This window comes from Pinus tabuliformis, chromosome 9 (genome assembly GCF_031772625.1).
Source record: "Pinus tabuliformis cultivar Carrire ecotype Pingquan chromosome 9, CPIR1, whole genome shotgun sequence".
Taxonomy (NCBI): domain Eukaryota; kingdom Viridiplantae; phylum Streptophyta; class Pinopsida; order Pinales; family Pinaceae; genus Pinus; species Pinus tabuliformis.
Window position 1 is genome coordinate 194380580 of NC_142307.1, and position 20552 is coordinate 194401131.

The 20552-nt window shown below is 35.5% G+C and overlaps 1 long non-coding RNA gene across 1 annotated transcript; it reads left to right on the plus strand.

The window, feature by feature from the left end:
- Positions 1-13255: 13255 nt before the first annotated feature.
- Positions 13256-13712, plus strand: LOC149147802 (uncharacterized). Its single transcript, XR_016263113.1, has 2 exons — positions 13256-13463; positions 13582-13712. It is a non-coding gene; the product is annotated as an uncharacterized LOC149147802 (long non-coding RNA).
- Positions 13713-20552: the final 6840 nt, after the last annotated feature.

The following is a 20552-nucleotide window of genomic DNA, read 5'->3' on the forward strand; positions in this document are numbered from 1 at the left end:
AATATGTATGACAGAGAACTATTTAATTATTATAATGTATTGCACAGAGCTATCTAAATATTTTTCTTTATAATTATACATTACATAGAACTATCTAATTATGTGATAATTTTTTTAATTGAAATTTTAATGATTTAAAATTTTAAAATTTTCCCTATGTTCAATTTTTTTATAATTTAACTTAATTTGAAATTTGAATAAACTTTAAAATTCATTCACCATATCACAATTGAATCAATTTTACATAAACACATTATATTAATAATATTATTATTTTTCCTTAACTTAATTTCATGGTAAAGGCGCCGAGGATCTTGCGGACGAATGGTCCGGTGCAGCCCTCGGCTTCCAAGCGTGGTAAGTTCCCTATTCTAAATTGCCTTTTTATTGATAGGATGCGAAGTTTTAGGCATTTCGGCCTCAACGGTTGAAAAGACGCCAGAAAACTTCAAATTACACTGTGAAATTTGGAAGGATGCTGGAAAAGATTAAAAACCTTGTCAGAAAGGAGGAAATTGTGCTTGGATGAGTTCAGGCGTCGCTAAATTTGATGCTGGAATGTCAATTTGTGGTTGGCCAGCGCAAATTAAAAAATTTGAGTGTATATTTCGAAGATAATGTTAGAAAGTTCCCCGGTCACTACACAGTCAGATTCTGGCTAGCTAGGAATATTTTCCCTTGTTGGAGACGTCAAAGATTGTCCCCGGAAGCTGGTGTGGTTCGAGCATGGATTTCGTGAGGCTCCTTGATGCCACTGAAGACGATGCTTACAGTCAGTCGATATATACATATAATTTAATTTTCCTAGAGTTGGGTGCATTCCCAATTTATTATAAAGCTTAAAATAGTTAATTTTGAAGGTTGGCACTTCTTTCCTTGCCATTATCAATAGTCGAAACATTCTCATATTTTCCAAAAAGGGTGTCTTAAAGTATTGAGCTTATTGTTTGTTTTCATATCCCGAGTTATCCTAACATGAATGTAAATTTGTTCGTTTTTTATAAAAAATACAAGATCTGATTTGTTCTTTATTTTGCAAGTTTCAATGATTTTTCGATCTTTATTTTGCAAGTTTCAATGATTTTTCTAGCTTTTTATTTGTCTTAAAAAACTATGTACGTAATAGTAACCACAAACTCACATCAAATGAATAAGTAATAAAAACATGAAAACACAAGGTTAGAAGTGGGATAGTCCACAATCGAAAGTGGCGGGTTAATACAACAACACGTCTTCAACAAGATTCATACAATTGCATACAAAATAGTTCATACACAAATGCATAAGTTAAATAACATACATTGCTAAAGTAACCAGAATAGTCGAACTACAATAACAACATATGCATGAAAACGTGTTGGCTCAGTTATATTATTAAGTGAAAGTTCCATCCATACATACACCATTGACAACCACTAGCCCCAATAGTGGAACATTACAGTCAACACCGCCTGCTCCTCCAAAGAGATGTACTCGCTCTACGTTGTGGAGAAGCCAAGGCTCATCACAATACTCTCCAAGCCTTCTCTAAGCAATGCCTAGCCAAAAGCTTGGCTCCTAAAAGTTTGTTCTATGAGTTATGAGGTTTTATTTATAACAAAGGGCGGGGTGACCCTTGACATTACCCTTTGTGACTCTTAAACTACTCTCATGACTCTTCAACTTCTTTACAAATAACACTTTACATTACATAGTGATTGTTCACATTCCACTAATGACACTTGGAATTTCACTTACAACATATTTACAAATAATATACATTTTCCACATGTACCCATGTGAGACAAAATAGGCTAGAGACAGCCTAACAAGACACAACACTATGACTTTGAATTTTGGGGCAAGACCAACTCGACAACCTCCACTTGATGATTCTTGGTCACGTACTAATGCCAAGCTTGGTACTATGTTATGATGTCCCCAAACTGCTTGATGGTGTCTTCCTGATAACAAATTCTTGCCTCCATAGCTTCTAGATATATGGTCTTGGAACCTGTGTCCATCTTGTCCTGAAGCATGTGCAGCATGGTGTAGACCATGACAGGACCACCAGTGTGCTTCTGCATGTTTAGTGTGCTCAACTCCAAGTCATCCCTGGTGGCCTCTCGCCTTAGGTGATCCATGTACCTGTCGACCTCTAACTGGACTTGGTTCTTGTGCTTAGCTTTAATGAGGGAAACTGCATCTGTTCACTCTCGTCCTCAGCTGTTGGCTTTTCTGGCTCATGAACCTGTATTGGTGATGTTTGCTATGTCATTACGTCTTTGCCTTTGTTCTTCTTCCATTTTCTACTTCTTTTCCAGTTCTTTCCTTCCCAACTCCCGTTCTTCCTTCGATTCTTGTTCTTCTTGTTGTGATCTCAGTTCTTCTCTGTTGTTTGTGTCCTCTGCTTCTGTTGCTTCTGCTGTCAAAGCTGCTTGCATGAAGATTGAATGCGCTTTCATTTTGCAACTTTGTTCTCCTTTTATTATGTCAACAATTTCCTCTTTCCATGATCCTGTACTAGATTGTTGCCTTCTTCCATTGCTGGTGGTCTTGCTATCATGTGAGTGTTGATTCATTTTTTGTAAACAGTTGGGAATTCCCATATATTGGCAAGTAAATTGGCGCTTGCTCAACTACTTCCCCAGTACTGCTTCCAATGTTCTTTCTTGAAGAAAATCTCTTTGGTGCCATGGTACAATGACCGCTTGAGAGAAGTGCTTGATGAGTGTGGTACACGTGGGACAGAAAGGACACTCATGGCAAGCAAACATTAGCTCTTACAAATCTAAATTCACAACATGATCAAGCAGTAACCAGGGCATCTAATGAGAGGAATTGCGCAATTTTGACTGACAGGGGTGCATGACAGACTATGGGAACTGCACATTGTGCAGTCCCGACAGTCAGTGTGGAAGCTTAATGACTGGAACTACACAATGCGCAGTTCAATATGGGTCAGGGCCTAGGAGAGACTGCGCATTGCATAGTCTCAGTGCCCAAGCTAGGAGACTGGCCCTTGGAACTGCATAGTGCGTATTTGGAGCTAGCCTAGGACAGACTCTGCACAATTCCGGAAGCCAAAGCAGATGCCTTGAGCTCCCAGATTGCTCAATGCATGTAGTGAGATGTGAGATCGTGGGTAAGGGGAGCCTAGACCTGTTCATGGGTAGTGTGAAAACAAGCAGATCTGAAGGATGATGTGAGGATGAGTGCAAATATGACTAAGTGTAGATGTATGCATGTAAAACAATTGCAACAATGGATCAAATTGAAGAAACATGAAGCATGTGAAGGGAGTCACCACAATGACGACCGTTGTTGCAAAACAGGAAAACTCATGCGACACTTGAGAAAGCAAATCTATAACTTGGAACAACACTTCTAAAAGTTAAAACAAATTAGAACGCCAGTGTTCGTTCAAAAAAAACGAGTGAAACAACACTCTCACAAGCTAAACAAACAAAAGCAACAAAAAAAGTAGTAAAACGCAATAAAAGAAAAACTCACCCCGAAAAGTGATGGTAATGCTCTGAAGGATCCTTGATCTTATAAGGAAGCTAAAGATTGATGATCAAATGTATAAGTGAGCTCTAGAGGTGTCCATTACATAGATTTGAGCAAAATGGAGTTCATGATGCGTACGCTTGAGATCAAGGACAACAACAACACTTGGCAAAAACTTCTAAAGATGGCAATGTGTCACCTTCAGGAAACTAATAATAGGTCCCTACTTTCTAAGGATGCTTTTCCTCTTAGCTTCTTTCTTTTCAAGAAAACTGCCATGCATTGCTTGGAAAGAATGCGCAGTTCTGGGAAGGACTCGGCAACTCTCTAGTTCATGCACCGAGCAGTTTCTGAGCATAGTAGGTTCTGCATAAATTTTGGGTTGAGTGACTCTGGGCTACATCTCAAGCTCTGAGAAATTTCCCAGCTGAAAGCAGGCTGTCAGCCGGTTCTGCGCAATTCTAGAACTGAAGGCTCACTTGTTGGCTTGGACTGCTCTGCACAGTTTCCCAGCTGAAGACAGGCTACTAGCTGGGTTTGCGCAATTTTGGAGCCAAAGCTCACTGCTGGGTTGCACTGCGCATTTCTTGAAAGCAAGGTTGGTTGACCTCAAGGATTGCACAGATCATCAAGGCAGTGCTAGAACTATTTTGCAACCAAGTCACGAGGTCAACTTGTGGTTAGATAACAAAGAAAGTAAGCAAACACAAGTTGTAAAGAAAAAGATAAAACTCAATGAAAGTACAAGTACCTGGGTAGTGTAAGACAAGTTGCTGAGATTTTAGTAGGAAGGCTCCAAAACGAAGCGAACGAAAAATTTTAGAGGGTGGTTGTAGCCGCTACAGCAGTTGGAAAACTCAGTGAAGTTAACATTCTTATTTTGAACCATGTCCTTTTATCTTCAACCTAGAAAAATCAACACATGTAGCATTTCAGGTCAACACATTATTCATAATTCATTTATGTTTGGAATTCAAATTCTTTATTCAAGCTAGGTGGAGCCAATTGTCGGTGTTCTTACCATTCAAACTCAAAGATAATTTTTACCTTGTTTTTATTATTGCAAATAAGTACCCTATCACTGATATGGACATCATTTTATTTGATGGGACTATATAGTCTTTTGGCAATGATTTTCAATAATAAGTGTTAGCGGTAGAAGAGCATTACAGTGCATCTTGCTAGCCTGAAGCGTGATCAATGGCTCAAGAAATATGAATACAAATCAATAACTCATGTTAGAAATTTCACAAGTCATGCAAGGATGTCAAACGAATTTAACAACATTGTTAGAGTATCCGAAGTTGTTAAAGTCGCTCTTATCAGTTTGGAAGAAATAAGAGGGATTCAAATATGAAGAAGTGGATGAATTCTTGGAAGTGAAGGCACTTGTTCATGTCGAGGATGTATGCAATAAGGTTAACAAAAAAAAAACGTTAATACTCCATTATAGCTATCATATGAGGTTGATAACACCAATGAATATGATAGACAGGATGAAAATACATATGATTAAGTTTCCCAATCATTAGCAATGGTGATTATGATTATTGAGGTGTGTTAACACCTAATCATGATAAATATTTGGATGTTTATCTAATTTCTTAGGAGTTATGCATGAAGGATGACAAAAGGGAAACTAATTTTGGGAAGCTTGATGATATCGCCCATGAGTCCCATCATTTGGTAGGGAAATTGAAGGTAGGTGAAGACATGATTATTGCAACCATGAGGCATTTTAATGAAACACAAACATTGGTGGCATATCTTTCTTGGAGAAAGGAAATGACACATGATAGTTTGGGATGACAGCCTTCACTTGCATATTTTCAATACTCAGAGAAGCATTGGTAGTAATGAAGTCCAACTACCTACACCTTCTTTTAGGGAGATAGTATTTACTCATGCTTGGTGAGATGTACCATGATGCATTAGAAGGGAAAGAGGAGGAAGTTGACAAGCATACCCATGAGCTAGAGATTACGCAAGAATCTTTGAAGAGCACTCATATGGTCCTTCAAGAATTAGAGTTGCAGGTTGAGCAGCTATGTATGGAGCTTAGTTGGGTACATTCTCTATTCTCCACAATGGAGAGTGAATTAACTCTAGAAACCATCATGCAAGAGGTTGTTAGGGGTACTTATGATTTGATGGAGGATCCCCCTGTGACATTTGAGCATGAGGAGTTTTCAATGTATAGGCAATTGCAGAGAGGTATGTCCTTGAGGTTTATGATTATGCATCCATGAATTTTGGAAACATGTATATTTTAGACGAGGATACATCCTTCTAGGATCCAGGATCAGTTGACACTAGTGGTGTGATTGACACAATGGTACACATAGGAATGTGATGATATAATATGATACAATAGCATGTAGTGGTATCTGGTGGTGTATAAGGGTGTGCAACAATATGCAATGGTATGCAAAGGTACCTTGGGTGGTTTCTAGGAATGATTGGGATCCTCCCCACCCAGGTTCAATTCCCATGAGTGACATGATGAGCTTTAATGTAATGGACGACGACATGTATTTTCCTCATATGGAATAATGGATATTTATCTATCTAAAAAAATATTCTTTTTAACCTAAGAAATTAAAGAGAAATGTGCAGCAGTGGAGTGGTGCCTTGGAAAGAGATCAAATAAAATATCAAATGTAAATAACCTATCAAAAAATATGATAAAAAAAACAATATTTAGATATCAAATTTAAAAAAACATTGCTTAAATGGACCATATGAAAATAAGTCAATAGGATTAATATTAGGTCTGTGTGATATCAATCGTTATACACCTATACCTTTGGCGCGCGCACACACACACACTTAATATTAAAATAGTTGTTTATAAATAAGTTTAAGCTTTTTTATTTCTTATAAATTTATTAGGAAAATAAATAATTAAAAAAAAGGTCTATATTAAATATAATTAAATCCTTTTATCCCCATATAATATGATTAGGGAAGGTTTAAAAGGTTGCGGGGCAGGTGGGGCGAGGTGGTTGTCATGAATCATGTAATGAATGAGGTTGACATTCCTTTCCCCTCATTACCTTGATATAATGTTTTAAAGGATGTGTCGTCCTCACAACCTTTGACATTATGACCATTAAATCTAGTCATTCCTCCATCGTGCATGATAGTATCTTAGCTTGGATGTCCACTCACTCCTAGTAATTACTTGGTATTTTATACTTAGTTTCATGATGGAGTTCTCTTGCCATGGAAGCAACCTTCCTCCACTCTTATTTCTGTTAGCTCTCTATCTTTCTTTGTGGTTTTCTATGAGTTTAATTGTAGTCCTTTTCCCTTTGCTAATTACAATGCTAACTTCAATGTAGCTTTCTAGTTGGGTTTTTCTACTCTTTGACCTTCCCTCATTGTTTATTTCCTTCCTCTCATCTCTGGCCTTCTCGACCTTTCATTTGTTTCATCTCTTTCTTCTGGTTGCAGTAATGACTCATCATAGAGCTCAATGTTGGTGTGATAGTAGTGGCAGGGGTTTTCTAGGTGACTCGAGGGCTCGTTTTCATGTTAAATCTTCAACAAGTATATTCCATGAACAAACACCTCATGAAATCCAAGACGAGCTAAATTAGATGGATGTTGAGGTTGTGAGTGAGAAGGATTGTCACTCAGATTCAAAGGTCTTCAAAACTGTTGTGGCCTTGGTGCTTGATTCAGGGCATACTTGTGGCCATAAAAATCAATACTTATATACTATTGACTTATACTAGCACATGAAATCTCTCCTAGGAAAGGTTCTCCTTGAGAGAAGTGGTGGGAAGGAAAATATTCTCTTGATGTTGGACACCATTGAATTACAACTAAAAGATATGAATGGTAAGTTGGTCTGCATTAAAGAAGGCATTGCACTAGGTCTAGGACGAAACACCCACAACCCAGTTGCACCAATTCCTATCAAAGTGGATACTTTGATTTTTTCCTAATTCTCATTACCTTTAAGCACTCTCGGTTATTTTTATTTGTAGTTCTCTACAAATCCATTAAAACAATTATATTTTTGTTTAGTTAATTTTTTAAAATCTTCTAATATAAACTACAATGCTATTAATTTTAATCAAATTAAATTAAAAACTCTCTATACTAATTTTTTATTTTTATTTTTCCAATACTCTTATTTCCCTAACGAGGCAACAAAGATAAACAAAAACTATAAGCGCATATATTTTTTTTATCGATGATAAAAATAACTTAACCTAAAACAAATCTTTTAAAAAATATTATTAAAAAATTAATAAATTTTCCAAAAAAATATTTTTGACCCATAAATTTCTCAAAATATATTTTAATTGGAATATTTAATCAAAAGATATATAAAATCTAAAATTTTAGTCACATTCCAATTAAAAAAAATGTACCATATCTTTATAATTTGACCCTTACCCATATATGAAATATGACAAGAATCTACCTATCACAATAAGCCTCATAACACGACAAAATCAAGAACTAACATAATAATGATTCCTTTTAACCTTTCGTACAAACACCAAAATCAAGAGTCTACTTTATTAAATATTTTATAAAAACACATCTCGTGAATATTTTCTAGAGTAAACCTTACAACACATACCTTTTGCATAATACAATATCACTTCTTTCATCCATCAAAACTTTAAGTTGGACACGTACATGAAACATGTCTTGACAATTCAGGAGCAAGGTGTTTGAAACGTGCTCGACTTCTCCTCTTCCATGCTGGTCATGATGTTGGCATGGCAATCAATATTAGTTACATTTGAGGGTAACACAAAGTGAAAGGTGGGGCTCTAAAATTTATGATTTTAGAATTTTTTACTTTTTATTTTTAAATTTATGATTTTAGAATTTTTCTTTCTAATAAAGTGTTTTTAATAATTATTCGATGAGGTGTTTGGTTGAGGACAAATCATATCTGACTTTGGGTAGGCGGTTTTTAGGCGAATGGGCAACAGAGAAACAATGAGTAGTATGCAACGAGTTTTGGTGGCCAAGGAGGAGGCGATCCTGGGGGAGTGTGCCAAGCCACCACCTTGGCATAAAGTCCCCAACACATGGAGGAAGCCAAAAGAGTTAAGTGTGGGTGTCGTATGTTGTTTTATTTGTGGCATTTATTTCACGAGGCTATGGTACAAAGTAGTGGGTTCTGAGAACACCATTGAGTAGAAAGCTGAAGTTTTCGAAGTAGGCATGGAGGAGAAAGCTTGTGGGAGAATGTAGATAAGGCGGATTTGCCCTGACAGGTGATCAACCTGCATTTATGATTCACAAATTATGGGTGTTTTCAGGTAAGAAAAGCACAGGATCAGGTTTAACACTTGGCACTTGGTGAAGGAATGGAAAAGGCTTTGTTTTGGTTCATGGTTTAACCTTGCCTTGTTGGTATTGTTATATACAGGCTCTATTGAGCACATAGGGTGGCAGAGAGCATCAATGTTTGTAGGGTGGCGCCAAACCATTCTAACTCTTTCAGGGTATGCATTGACATATTTTGTTTTGTGTGGTAACCTAATTTCACAAATTGTTATCATCTTCGACCTCGAACTAGAGATTCGAATGAGATCTCCACCTATTTACTTTGGTTCTGTCACGTTTTATTCATATACATGCTCTATTTCTACTGTAGAGTGGTGAATAACACTTGTGTATGTAGGGTGGCACCATACAATTTTCATTCTTTTAGGGAAGGTGCAGGTGGATTGTGTTTTCCATGGTTAAGACCTTTCCAAAGCTGCATGCTATCAAGCCAATTTCCTTAATCAATTCTCTTTGTGTCCATCGTTGAGTAGGTACTTGATGGTCTACTTAGGTTTGGGGTGGTCATGTGGTCGGTCTGGGTCTTTTAATTGTATATGGTGTCATTTCGGGTTGTGTAGTTGTGTTTTTTTGCGATACATCACAATTTGAGCTCTACTAAGGGATATAGTTTCAGGTGGTGGTTATTTTGGGCGATCTCCTGTTTGTATTCTCCACTATATCACTGTCATCGACAAGGTTGAGGAGTCACGAGAAGCCATCAAATGTATTTTGTGTGCTTTGTGCTTAACTCCTCCTCTGGACCTTCTTTTGAGTTAATCGTGTTACTCTCGTCAGCAACCTTGCAATCCCTCGAACCTTTTGACTTATCTTTCAACTACCTAGTCTTGGTTGTCAGTGTTTGGTACAGTGGCTCATTTTCGATTTGGTTTTAATACTATGAGATTTCAAATTGATTAGGGGGTAGTTACTACGTCTCAGGAGGGGGAATTGTCTGTGGTTATAAGTCCTATTCAATATAGAGTCATGTTTGGTTGAAATATTCATTGCTATGGGTATGTGGATGATGTTTACACTAGGTCTTTCTCACTGGTAGTTGTGTCTAGTCTACTGGGAACCAAGGGCTTTTTGTCTCGGCCTAACCCATCCGTCCATCGTAAATTCAATTGTGGGCTATCTTGAGGTTTGTTGGTCAAGTTTTACTACAGGTTCTTTTGTTCGATGGCACGATGACAACGACTCATCAGTAGAAGAGGGGGTTCATCTGTGATGTCCTCATACAGAAAATATCGTCTCTTTGGTTGGGTGTCATTGGCAAATTTTTATAATGTTGTGCCTCTGGAGGTTCAACAAGAAATTCGATCCCTATAGGCAAGATAATTTGGTGAAAGACTGTACCATTCAGATTCTGAGGTTTGTGAAAGGAAAATAGAGTGGGTGCGAGACCCATGTAAATGGAGAAAACATCGGCTATATTTCTTGTACTCAATATTCTCACACAGATAGATGGTTTTCTGCTTTGCATGGTTTTGAGGGACAAACAAGTTGATAATTATATGTTAGTTATTGGTCAGGAGGACCTCAAACGAATAATGTGGGATATCAAATATGATATGCATGACATCATGGTTCGACTGAACAAAATGGAGTGCTACATCAATTCAGATTTAGATACTAAAACCACAACACCCCAAAATGGTGAGCGATCATCGATGCCACACCAGTTAACATGGTTAGTGGCAATTTGTCTCTAAACCAACCAGTGATCATCCTTGATGAATGATTCTACCTGCGCTCTTTTGCTATCTGGGTTTCTATTCTGGGCTCTCATGTTTTCTGGTTCTCTTATGTTATGTTTGTTTCCATTGTTGTAATATGTATGTCTTGCCATTATCGTAATATCTATGTTTCGACAATGGTTAGCCTTTTGTAGTCACTATATCTACTTGCCAGTACCTATGGTCTTTTTTGTACGTCGGGGCAATCATTACTCTTAGTTTTGTGTGGATATTAACTTTGGGTTGGCAGAGTTAACAATATGCTACAAAAAATATCAATAGAAATCTTGGTTGGATATTACAAAAATAAGTGTTTTTAATAATAGATTAAGTTTTGTCTGCCTGGGGTAGCTCAAGTGGCGATGGCAGTGGAAATGAAGTCTCACCGAACCAGAGATCTTGGGTTCGAATCTTGTGCTACCCTCCCCCCATAGCGGGGTGAATAATGGACATGTAAACATGAAAATGGAGAGTCGTGCCAAGCTTAACAAAAAAAAGTTTAAATTAAGTTTTGATTTTAATTATGGAAATCATTAATTTAGATACATTCATATTTATATTTTATTAGTATATATATATTTTTAAATGAAAAATAATACTATTGTTTAAATACTTTAGGCTTTTCCATTATAATTAGTATACTTTCTTTTTTTGAAAAACATATATATATATATATATATATATTTTATATACTCTATGCATAATTGTGATATGATCTTTCTTCCACATTACAATTATCTATTCAGGAAAACTATCTAATTATTATAATGTATTGCAGAGAGCTATCTAATTATTATAACGTATTGCAGAGAGATCTAATTTTTTTTCTTTATAATTATACATTGCATAAAACCATCTAATTATGTAACAATTTTTTTAATTGAAATTTTGATGATTTAAAAAATTAAAATTTTCTTCATGATCAATTTTTTTATAATTTACCCGGATGCGGGTGATGGTACAGATATTATGGCATGGCCACATGGCCAGCGCGAGCTGCCACGAGCCAGCCCGTGGAGGAGCGAGACTCATTACGCTGATGACATAAATGAGGGAGCTCTTGCTCCATTCCGTAATTTCATTAATGGTGGTAGACGGTGAAAGCAAAGCGCATTCATGGCGCTCAGGTTCCAAGAGAAAGCCATGGGAATTAAGGTGGGAGCAAGGTTGGGGCTGCGACATTCTCAGCCAGACCAGCTCGCTGTGCAAACTTGCTGGAACATTCTCTGCCTTCTAGCAGACTCCGGAGACTCCTGGAGAGATAGCTCTGCTGGGAATTGGATCAATGAAGTGGAAGCTCTGTTGCAAAGGAGAGACAGCTCTGCTGGGAATTGGATCACTGAAGTGGAAGCTCTGGTCAGTTCCTCCGTCCATATGGCCAGAACAAGAGAAAGACAACCATGTCGAAGAGGGTTTGGTCGTGGGACACCTTCTCGCCCTCCAGCAGCAGAGGCACACCACCATTGTTGCTGCTGTTACTTTTTTCGCAGAGTTGGAACTCCCCACCTGCAAGTATCTCAGTTCTTGGACTCCTGCAATCCGAATGAGGGACCGCCAGGCCCGCCTGCGCTTCCAGCATTCGGCACCGCCGTATTTAACTTGGGAAATCTTAATGCCCATATTTCAATTCTCTTTGTCAAAGACGCAGAGGAGGAAAATGCTGGGGCAAGCAGCAGAGAACTGCCCTCTGCGAACCAGCGGGACAAGATCGAGGGACAAGCAACCGATGCCAAAGGAAAGGCGCCCGTCCAAATTCAGACGCAGGAGGCGTCGACGTCCAGAGCGGGTGCGGAAGAGGTCCAGGCAGACCCCCAGGACGACTATGGGTGGTTCCCGATCGTGGAGATGGCGCCGGAAGAGATGGAACCAGAGGAGTAGCGCCACCATCCATCTTCCATTCAGGTCCTGTTTTGTGGTCTTCTGTCTCGGTCGCTTGGTCCTGTTTTGTGGTCTTCTGTCTTGGTCGCTTATTATGTATGGGATAAAATGCATGCTTTTGAATGGGTCTGGTAATCTGTCTGTAGGTCCTGCTCTGTTTTCAATTCTGTCACTTAGTATATTCAGGGAGTCTGCAAAGGTCCAAGGTCGCCCCTGCGTGGGTAGTTTTTTTGAGTCACAGCCCCTGCGAGGGCAATGTCAAAGCTAAACGATGACTTTTGATGAGGTTTTGGGGCAACTTGAGCACAAATGCAACCAAATGTCAGCTGCTATCCCACAGTGCCATCGATGGCCATGGGAATCTAGTTTCACTGCATGTAATTTCACTTTGTATATAATATAATTTCCTAGAGTAGTCTTACTGAGAATTTTTTTTTTTTTTTTTTATAATTTAACTCAATTTGAAACTGGACTAAATTTAAAAAATCTTTCCACCCTATCACAATGGGAACAATTTTACCTAAACACATTATATTATTAAATATTATTTCTCTTTAATTTTATGGTATTTTAAAACTCCTTTCTTCTTAAAAAACACACTTATTATTATTATAAGTTACTTTTATTTTTGATTCTCACTGATTGCAACCAATAAAAACACACTTATTATTATAAGTTACTTTTATTTTTGATTCTCACTCATTGCAACCAATATATTCAAGTCTATTGAGCCATAAATGCACGAGGGCAATATATACCCACAATTAAATCCAAATAAAAAATCCAATAAATACATTATCCAGCTGCCCCGTATTTATCGCTCTATAGCCTGCTAAATAACTCAAGAATAACCAGTACACTATTAATTATCAAAATTAAAATAATGCACATTCTGTCACTGACACTCTTCCTTCCATTAATCTCTATCACGTACACCAAACAAAATTAAAATAATGTATTTATCACAGGGTCCAAAGTCAAAATCATGTACAGTAGATGGTCCTCTTCTCTGAAGCACAGCGCAACTTAATCTCTATCAACACCAACCACGTACAGGTACACTGTTTGTTGTTACAGTCAATAGCCCTTTACATTTTTAACAATCTGTTATTGCATCTTCTGTTAGTCGATTTTTATTTTTCAATTTCTTACCATAACTGTTGATTTCTGCCAGGTAGATGCGTATAGGGAATGCAACGACCTTCCCGCTGCACAGTTTAAAGATGTAAGTACTTAAGAAGGCAAAAAGCTCTGCTCAAAAGCAGTCAAATCAGAGAGGTAAAGGTGCTTGGATGGCGTGCAATAGCCATGGAAACAGAGAATGCGGTTGTCAATAGAGTCCACAGAAAGCATCATGCGTTTCGAATGCCAGGGTAAAAGGCGCCGAGGATCTTGCGGATGAATGGTCCGGTGCAGCCCTTGGCTTCCAAGCGTGGTATGTTCCCTATTCTAAATTGCCTTTTTATCTATAGGATGCGAAGTTTTAGGCATTTCGGCCTCAACTGTTGAAAGGATGCAAGAAAACTTCAAATTACACTGTGAAATTTGGAAGGATGCTGGAAAAGATTAAAAACCTTGTCAGAAAGGAGGAAATTTTGCTTGGATGAGTTCCGGCGTCGCTAAATTTGATGCTGGATAGTCAATTTGTGGTTAGCCTTAGCAAATAAATTTATTTGAGTGTATATTTTGAAGATAATATTAGAAAGTTCCCCGGTCACTACGCAGTCAGATTCTGGCTAGCTGGGAATGATTTTCCTTGCTGGAGACGTCAAAGATTGTCCAAGCTGACCATGACCTGTTGTTTATGGGGTTACTGAACTAGTCATTTAAATCGAAGGATTCGCCCCGGTCTTTTCCCCATGTCTGTCGGGAGAGTTTATGAAACCTGTTTGGCCTCCGGAAGCTATTGTGGTTCGAGCATGGATTTCGTGAGGCTCCTTGATGCCACTGAAGACGATGCTTACTATTTTGGTTACAGGTTCAGGGGAAATCAGAATTGTTTAGCCAGACAAGCATTTCTTCGGAGTTACAAGTTTTGTATCGAAGAAAGCTTTAAAGATAAGATGAAAAGGTCCATTCGGAAATTAAGAGAGGATTCTTTTGAGGAAATCGTCAAGCAGGTAGCTAGAAACTTAAAGAGAACGGCAAAGGCCATAATGGACAGCCATAACCAGAAAATGATTTCAAGGAAAATGAAGCAGCATATGAATCTATGGCCTGTTGCCTGTTTTAAGCCCTCTTCCAGCCAGGATAAACCGCATGTTTTGATCTTTTCCTGAAGATATTTCAGGGTATATGCCTCTCTTACAGTTCTTATCTTATGTTTATCTGGAATATTTCTAATTGTATTACAACAGTTCAATTAAATTGTTTAGGTTTCTCTGGCTTTGTTGTCGGAGTGTATTACAGAGTATTTAGTATATTTTATTTAGAAAAAACAAAAATCTTTCAATGCTTTTGAAGATATTTTTCTCGAGGCAGAATCTGAAGTCTGTAAAGTTGCAGAGACGCTGCAGTTTTGGAGCCCCTGGAATCTTGATAATTGTGAAATAATTTTATTTTAAAATCACAACTGGGATGAGAACTTGTTTTTAATAGGTTAAATTACAATAAAAGTTTTGATGTTTTAACAGTTTGGTGAGAAGATTTGAATCGCGTGGGAGTGGTATATTGAAAACTTATATTAATGAGGGTTTGTAACAGTGCGATGAAAGAGAGGATTAAATAAAAGTAGTCACAGTGTGGTCCCAGAGACTTCTCATTTTTCAAAATTCTGAAAATATTTTATAATGGCAGGCATTCGGATATTTGGTTTCAAATTTCGAATCAACATTGTAAGAGGAGATTTGTAAGAGGAGATTAATGGAAATGCTTGAAAATTAGTGTCTGGTAAAATGTTTATTTTTTTAAATGCGTAGGCATTTGTTGTTTTTGGCAAAAATATTTTTCTCACAATTTTAAAAAGGTTGAACATTTATGATTTATAAAAACTTGAAAATCTATAATTTATTAGTTAGAACTAATGATATTTTCTGCAAAATTATTGTTTGACACATTAACTTATTAGGGAACATGTTAATATGGGGCATCAAATCATTGCAGAGGAAATATCAAGATCCCACCTTCATCAAGGTTACAAGTCCCTTGAAAGACTTTTACTTAATAATAAGCTCTTTGTAAGGATCCATTGGTATATAAGGAGAATATGTCATTTAAGAGAAAAATGATTTATAATGAGGAAATCAGAAGTATATAAAAGGAATCTGTCATTTAAGAGAATTGGATCAGAGTAGGAGAATAATATTACCTTGTTTTTATTTATTAGACAAATATTTTTAATAAAAAATGTAAAAATCTCTAAATATCATATCTGTAAAAAATATCAATATTCATACATTAAATAATGTAAATATTTTTAAATATTTATACTTGTATTATAATTAACATTAAGTTTTAAATAACAAGTGTAATATGCAGTGTTGTTGCTTAGTACTTGTTTTTTTCGCAAAAAGTAATTGATAACTAGAGTAAAAAACTTTAAAGAAGTAAAATTGCATATATCCCATCTTACAACAATAAGACAATTGCATTTAGGCCGAAGAATGTAATAACTTTTGATGCATTTGTAAACCATTTTACAACAAACATTTTGGTCTTGTGGTACAGACAAATGCTTCCAATAATGAAAAAGGTGGGAGGTTTACCAACAGTGAAAGTAAATATGATGACACAAAGAAGGAACGCTTGGAAATAATAAATGCCCATTTTCTCGAGGAAGATTTTTTTCTGCAATTTTGTTCAATTGATGGTGAAACTTGGTAATGTTAGAGGGAAGGTCAGTTCCAATAAGTGAAACACTTTGGACATTGCACTACATTCAATCATTCCCCTTTGCATTAACTTGATCCTCTAACATTTATTTTCATTCACTACATATTTGTTGCACCGTATAAGATGCAAAGGTTTTCTTTATTTAAATCATTATTCAAATATCATAATTCCTATAATTAAAACTATGTGAGAGAGCTAAGATTGGATTTGAACCCTGATAAGTTTTAAGTATCCATTTTTTGATGGAGTTCTCAACTTTTATTATTTGAATTATTGATTTAAATTTCACTGTATTTATATTAAAGTAGAGTGAAATAGTTCTATTTATGATTTCAAAGATATTTATTGAAATATTAAGTTTTGTTAATATATTTAGTTTTAAAGGATTGTGTTTTACTTATCAAATATATTAACCTAAAGAAAAAATTATTACATAAATTTTGGTGGATAAATTGCAAAAACTTGCATAAGTTAATTGAAAAAATTAATTGCAAAACCTTGGGAGTAGCAACCCCTCGCAAGTGTATTTATTTACATCTTGTTCCTATCCATTTTTTATGCAAATATTTGCTTAAATTATGGTGAATAGTAATTGATGGTGAATATGTTATTTAGGTGAATATGAGTTATTTTCAAGGATTTTAATTTTTGGTGGTTTCTTATGAAGGTTAACAATGAAAAATCTAAAAGTATCTAAACATAATAGCGTAAATGTTGGAATTGCATCCAAAAATTATCGCACAAAAATATTAGGGAATTATCCATATGACATTGCGCTGAGCAAAAGGCAATAGGTTTTTCTTTTTAAATTTTTATTTTTTAATGTAATTTTTATATAACTAATTAGAAAAAAACCAATTTACACTTAAAAAAAAATTAACCGTCTAAATATTCAATTTAATATTTAATATTTTCAAAATTTTAATAAATTTCATAGAATCTATTTAAATTATGAATTTTTTTACCAAAATTAAAAACAATAAATAACCAAAAGTGTTTAACACTAAAATATTTATCTTTATTATATTTATTATATATATATCTCCTCTTTTTATAAATAATAATTTATATAATTATATTTTAATTTTAAGCTTAGACGGTGAAAATGCTATATAACAATATAGTTATATAATATCTATATGGATATACATGGATAAAGAATATGTTAATTATTTAGAAAAGATTAGAAAATGATAAAAAAAATAAGTTTTAGTAACAACAATATATTATATATATATAGAATAGGAAGTTTTAGTAATACCAATATTCCTTGTACTTATATATATGGAAAAATTATAAGAAGTTTTAATAATAACATCATATCATTTTAAAAAATAAATTTATTTAAAAATTATAATTATATAATAAAAAGTTTGAATGAGTATTTCAAGATGCATTATAATATTTTTTCCATATATTAAAGGGTGGGACATTATACATTATGTTAAAGGGTGGGACATTATACATTATGTCATAGGGTGGGATATTATACATTATGTCATAGTTGTGATATATAGGTATTTTTATTATATTAAATAATTATAATGATTTTGTTTGAAAAATGATTTATTTGTAAGAAAATGTCAACTCATAAGGAGTGTTTGTGTTTAATGGAGATCATAGTTTTCATTAAATATTAATAAAGATTTTATTGTAGTCTAAATATGTTAGTGTTTTCAATTTTCCCAAAGGAAGAAGGTATCATCTGAAGTGTAATCTATTTGTAATCTATCTTGATGTTTTTGGAAAAATTGGAGGAATTGGTGCGCAAGGGAATTTATTGACATGGCCCAATATGGAGGATTGGGGTCCAAAGCCTTTCAGAAGCACTTTGAGGCATTAAATGAAGTTATTAGGGGGTCCAAAAACTCTTGCTTATTCAATACCCCCTAGATTTATTCCACACATAGAGGCCTTTCCAATGGTGCAAGAAATAAATCAATCAGAGTTTGCATGAAAAAGTTATGCCTCCTGAAAATTGACCTTCCAGTTTGACCACCATGGTTCTATGCGATGTCACATCAACCCTGGTTACTCATGCAAAGGGGGACAACCACATGTGGACTAAGAAGAAGACTCTAGAAGGTCAAAGTTATCACTTTAGTTAGAGAGTTGAAGTAGTCTAACCCAACCTCGAGTTAGTTATCAGGGTATGGTAAAATTGGGTCACTATGAGGATAAAAGATTCCATTTTATGCATATATTGTTCCATAGTAGAGTAGAGTCACTGATATTGTGAGTTAGAGAGCATAACAAAGGGGGTTAATGTTATGTAGTAGCATAATAAGCCACAAGTCTTAGAAAACTCCAAAGAGAGTGTCTTCTCCTTCACACTTGCATTTTTTTCCATACCAAAAAGGAGAGCACGACAATCTCCCCTTCTAGTTGAGTTTTCTCACATAAGGGCTTCCTAGAGCAAACCCTTGTGTTCATTATGGATGGTGTGTGATTGTATTTGTTGTTTTCTATTTTCCATTTTTTATTTATTCCATATATAAGAAAAAAATTAGTAATGAACAGATAGGAATCTAATGGAATTTAACCTTCATAAAATAGAGTTCAGTGTATTTTATAAAATATGTTATGAGAAATTGTAAAACCTCTTTTTAAACTCTAAGTTTTGTAATTGTAATTAAGATTGATGATGCTGGAATGACCATCATGGATAGTTTTATAGATTTCATTTGATGCAAATATTCATTTTTATTAATATATTTCTAAAGCTAAAGAAAAGAGCAATCGATATGAATCTTGATACCTAACGGAGTTGCAAAGGGGATTGGGAAGTTTCCTATCTTATTTGAATTAAATCTTTGATTTCTAATTTGGTAGTTGAACCACCTAACTACTAGTAGTTATAGGAAGGAATGGGAGTGGTAATGAATTGCTCGAGGAGTATGGGCTACATATCCATTTTGGATGCTTCTTATTGACCACACATCCCTAGAAGGGAGCCCAAATTCTCATGTTGGGAGTATGTGTGTTGTAGTATACCAATGTAGTATACCTAGGGGGGATAATATGGGGTACAAAGGGAGGTACCCATGGGAATAATGCAATAATGTGATATAATAATGGGCAATACTTAATAAATAAAGTGGTTAATCCACATTATGTAAGGGACCACAAGTAGTTAGGGAATAATGTGATAAGCCCATTGTAACAGATGTATGGTATTGAGAGACCCATGGTAATTAACCATGGTATTGTGTGTATGAAGCCTATATAGAGGCTGGAGACTTCCCATCGAGAGAGGTCAAGGATTATTTTATTGACAAGCATATGACTTGTGGAGTGTTCTCCTTCCTTAAGGAGTAGTTGTATGGTGTTGCCCTACCTCAAGGGTTTGATATTAATAAAGATATGAAGATTCTATATTTTGTTCTTGCATTTGTATTGATATTATTGGAAGTTATTGGGCATATTTGGTATTTTTAATATATTTGCAGGTTAGATCTACTACAAGTGGTATCAAAGCACTTTATTGGGCAAAGAGGGGAAGCATTTTTTTTTTCATTTTTTGCAGGATTTTTGCAGTGGTGATTTTGCAGATCAGATTTGAAAATTTTGGTGCAAAATTTACAAAAAAAATATCATATCTGGATTATTTGTGGAAAATTTCCCAAATTAAAAAAAAAAAAAATCGACCGAATTGAAGTCCAGATAAGGGAGATATCGCTGATTTAAAATCAGCTATTGTGCAAAATTTTTTCTTACGAAAATTCGTGGATGGCGGATCTCTGGTAAATTTTTGTAGTTTTGTGCAGAATTTCAGAAATAGATTGTAAATCCAAGTTCCTCAATTTCAAAAAAAAATTGGTCAAATAAGAGTCCGGATGAGGGAGATATTGCTGACTTAAATTCAACTCCTTTTTTTTTCTCATTTTTTTATTATTTAATTTTATTTACGGCGCGACAATTGCAGTGCAAATTTGAGTTCTTGAGTGCCCAGATCAAGCTTTTAATCACATGAGAAGATCCAGAATGGTTGTTCCATTTCCGAAAACATGCTATAATACAGATTTTGCGCCATAGTGACAAAGTTGTGGCCATTTTATATTTTTTGCATAAAGTAGTTAAATTTTTTCAAAACCCTCATTCTTTTTCATGGCTTCTACTAAGAGGAAGTTTAAGGGAAAATATGATGGCCCTACCATTGAAGAATTCCTAAAAGTGAAAAAATCAATATATTCAATTGTTTGGAAAGAGATATCATGTCTTAATTTTAGAGATGAGGCTGCCATATGGTGGGACTCATTTGACAAAAAGAAGTTGGTAAGCCTTTCCGATGAAGAATTTGAAAAAGTCCTTTTG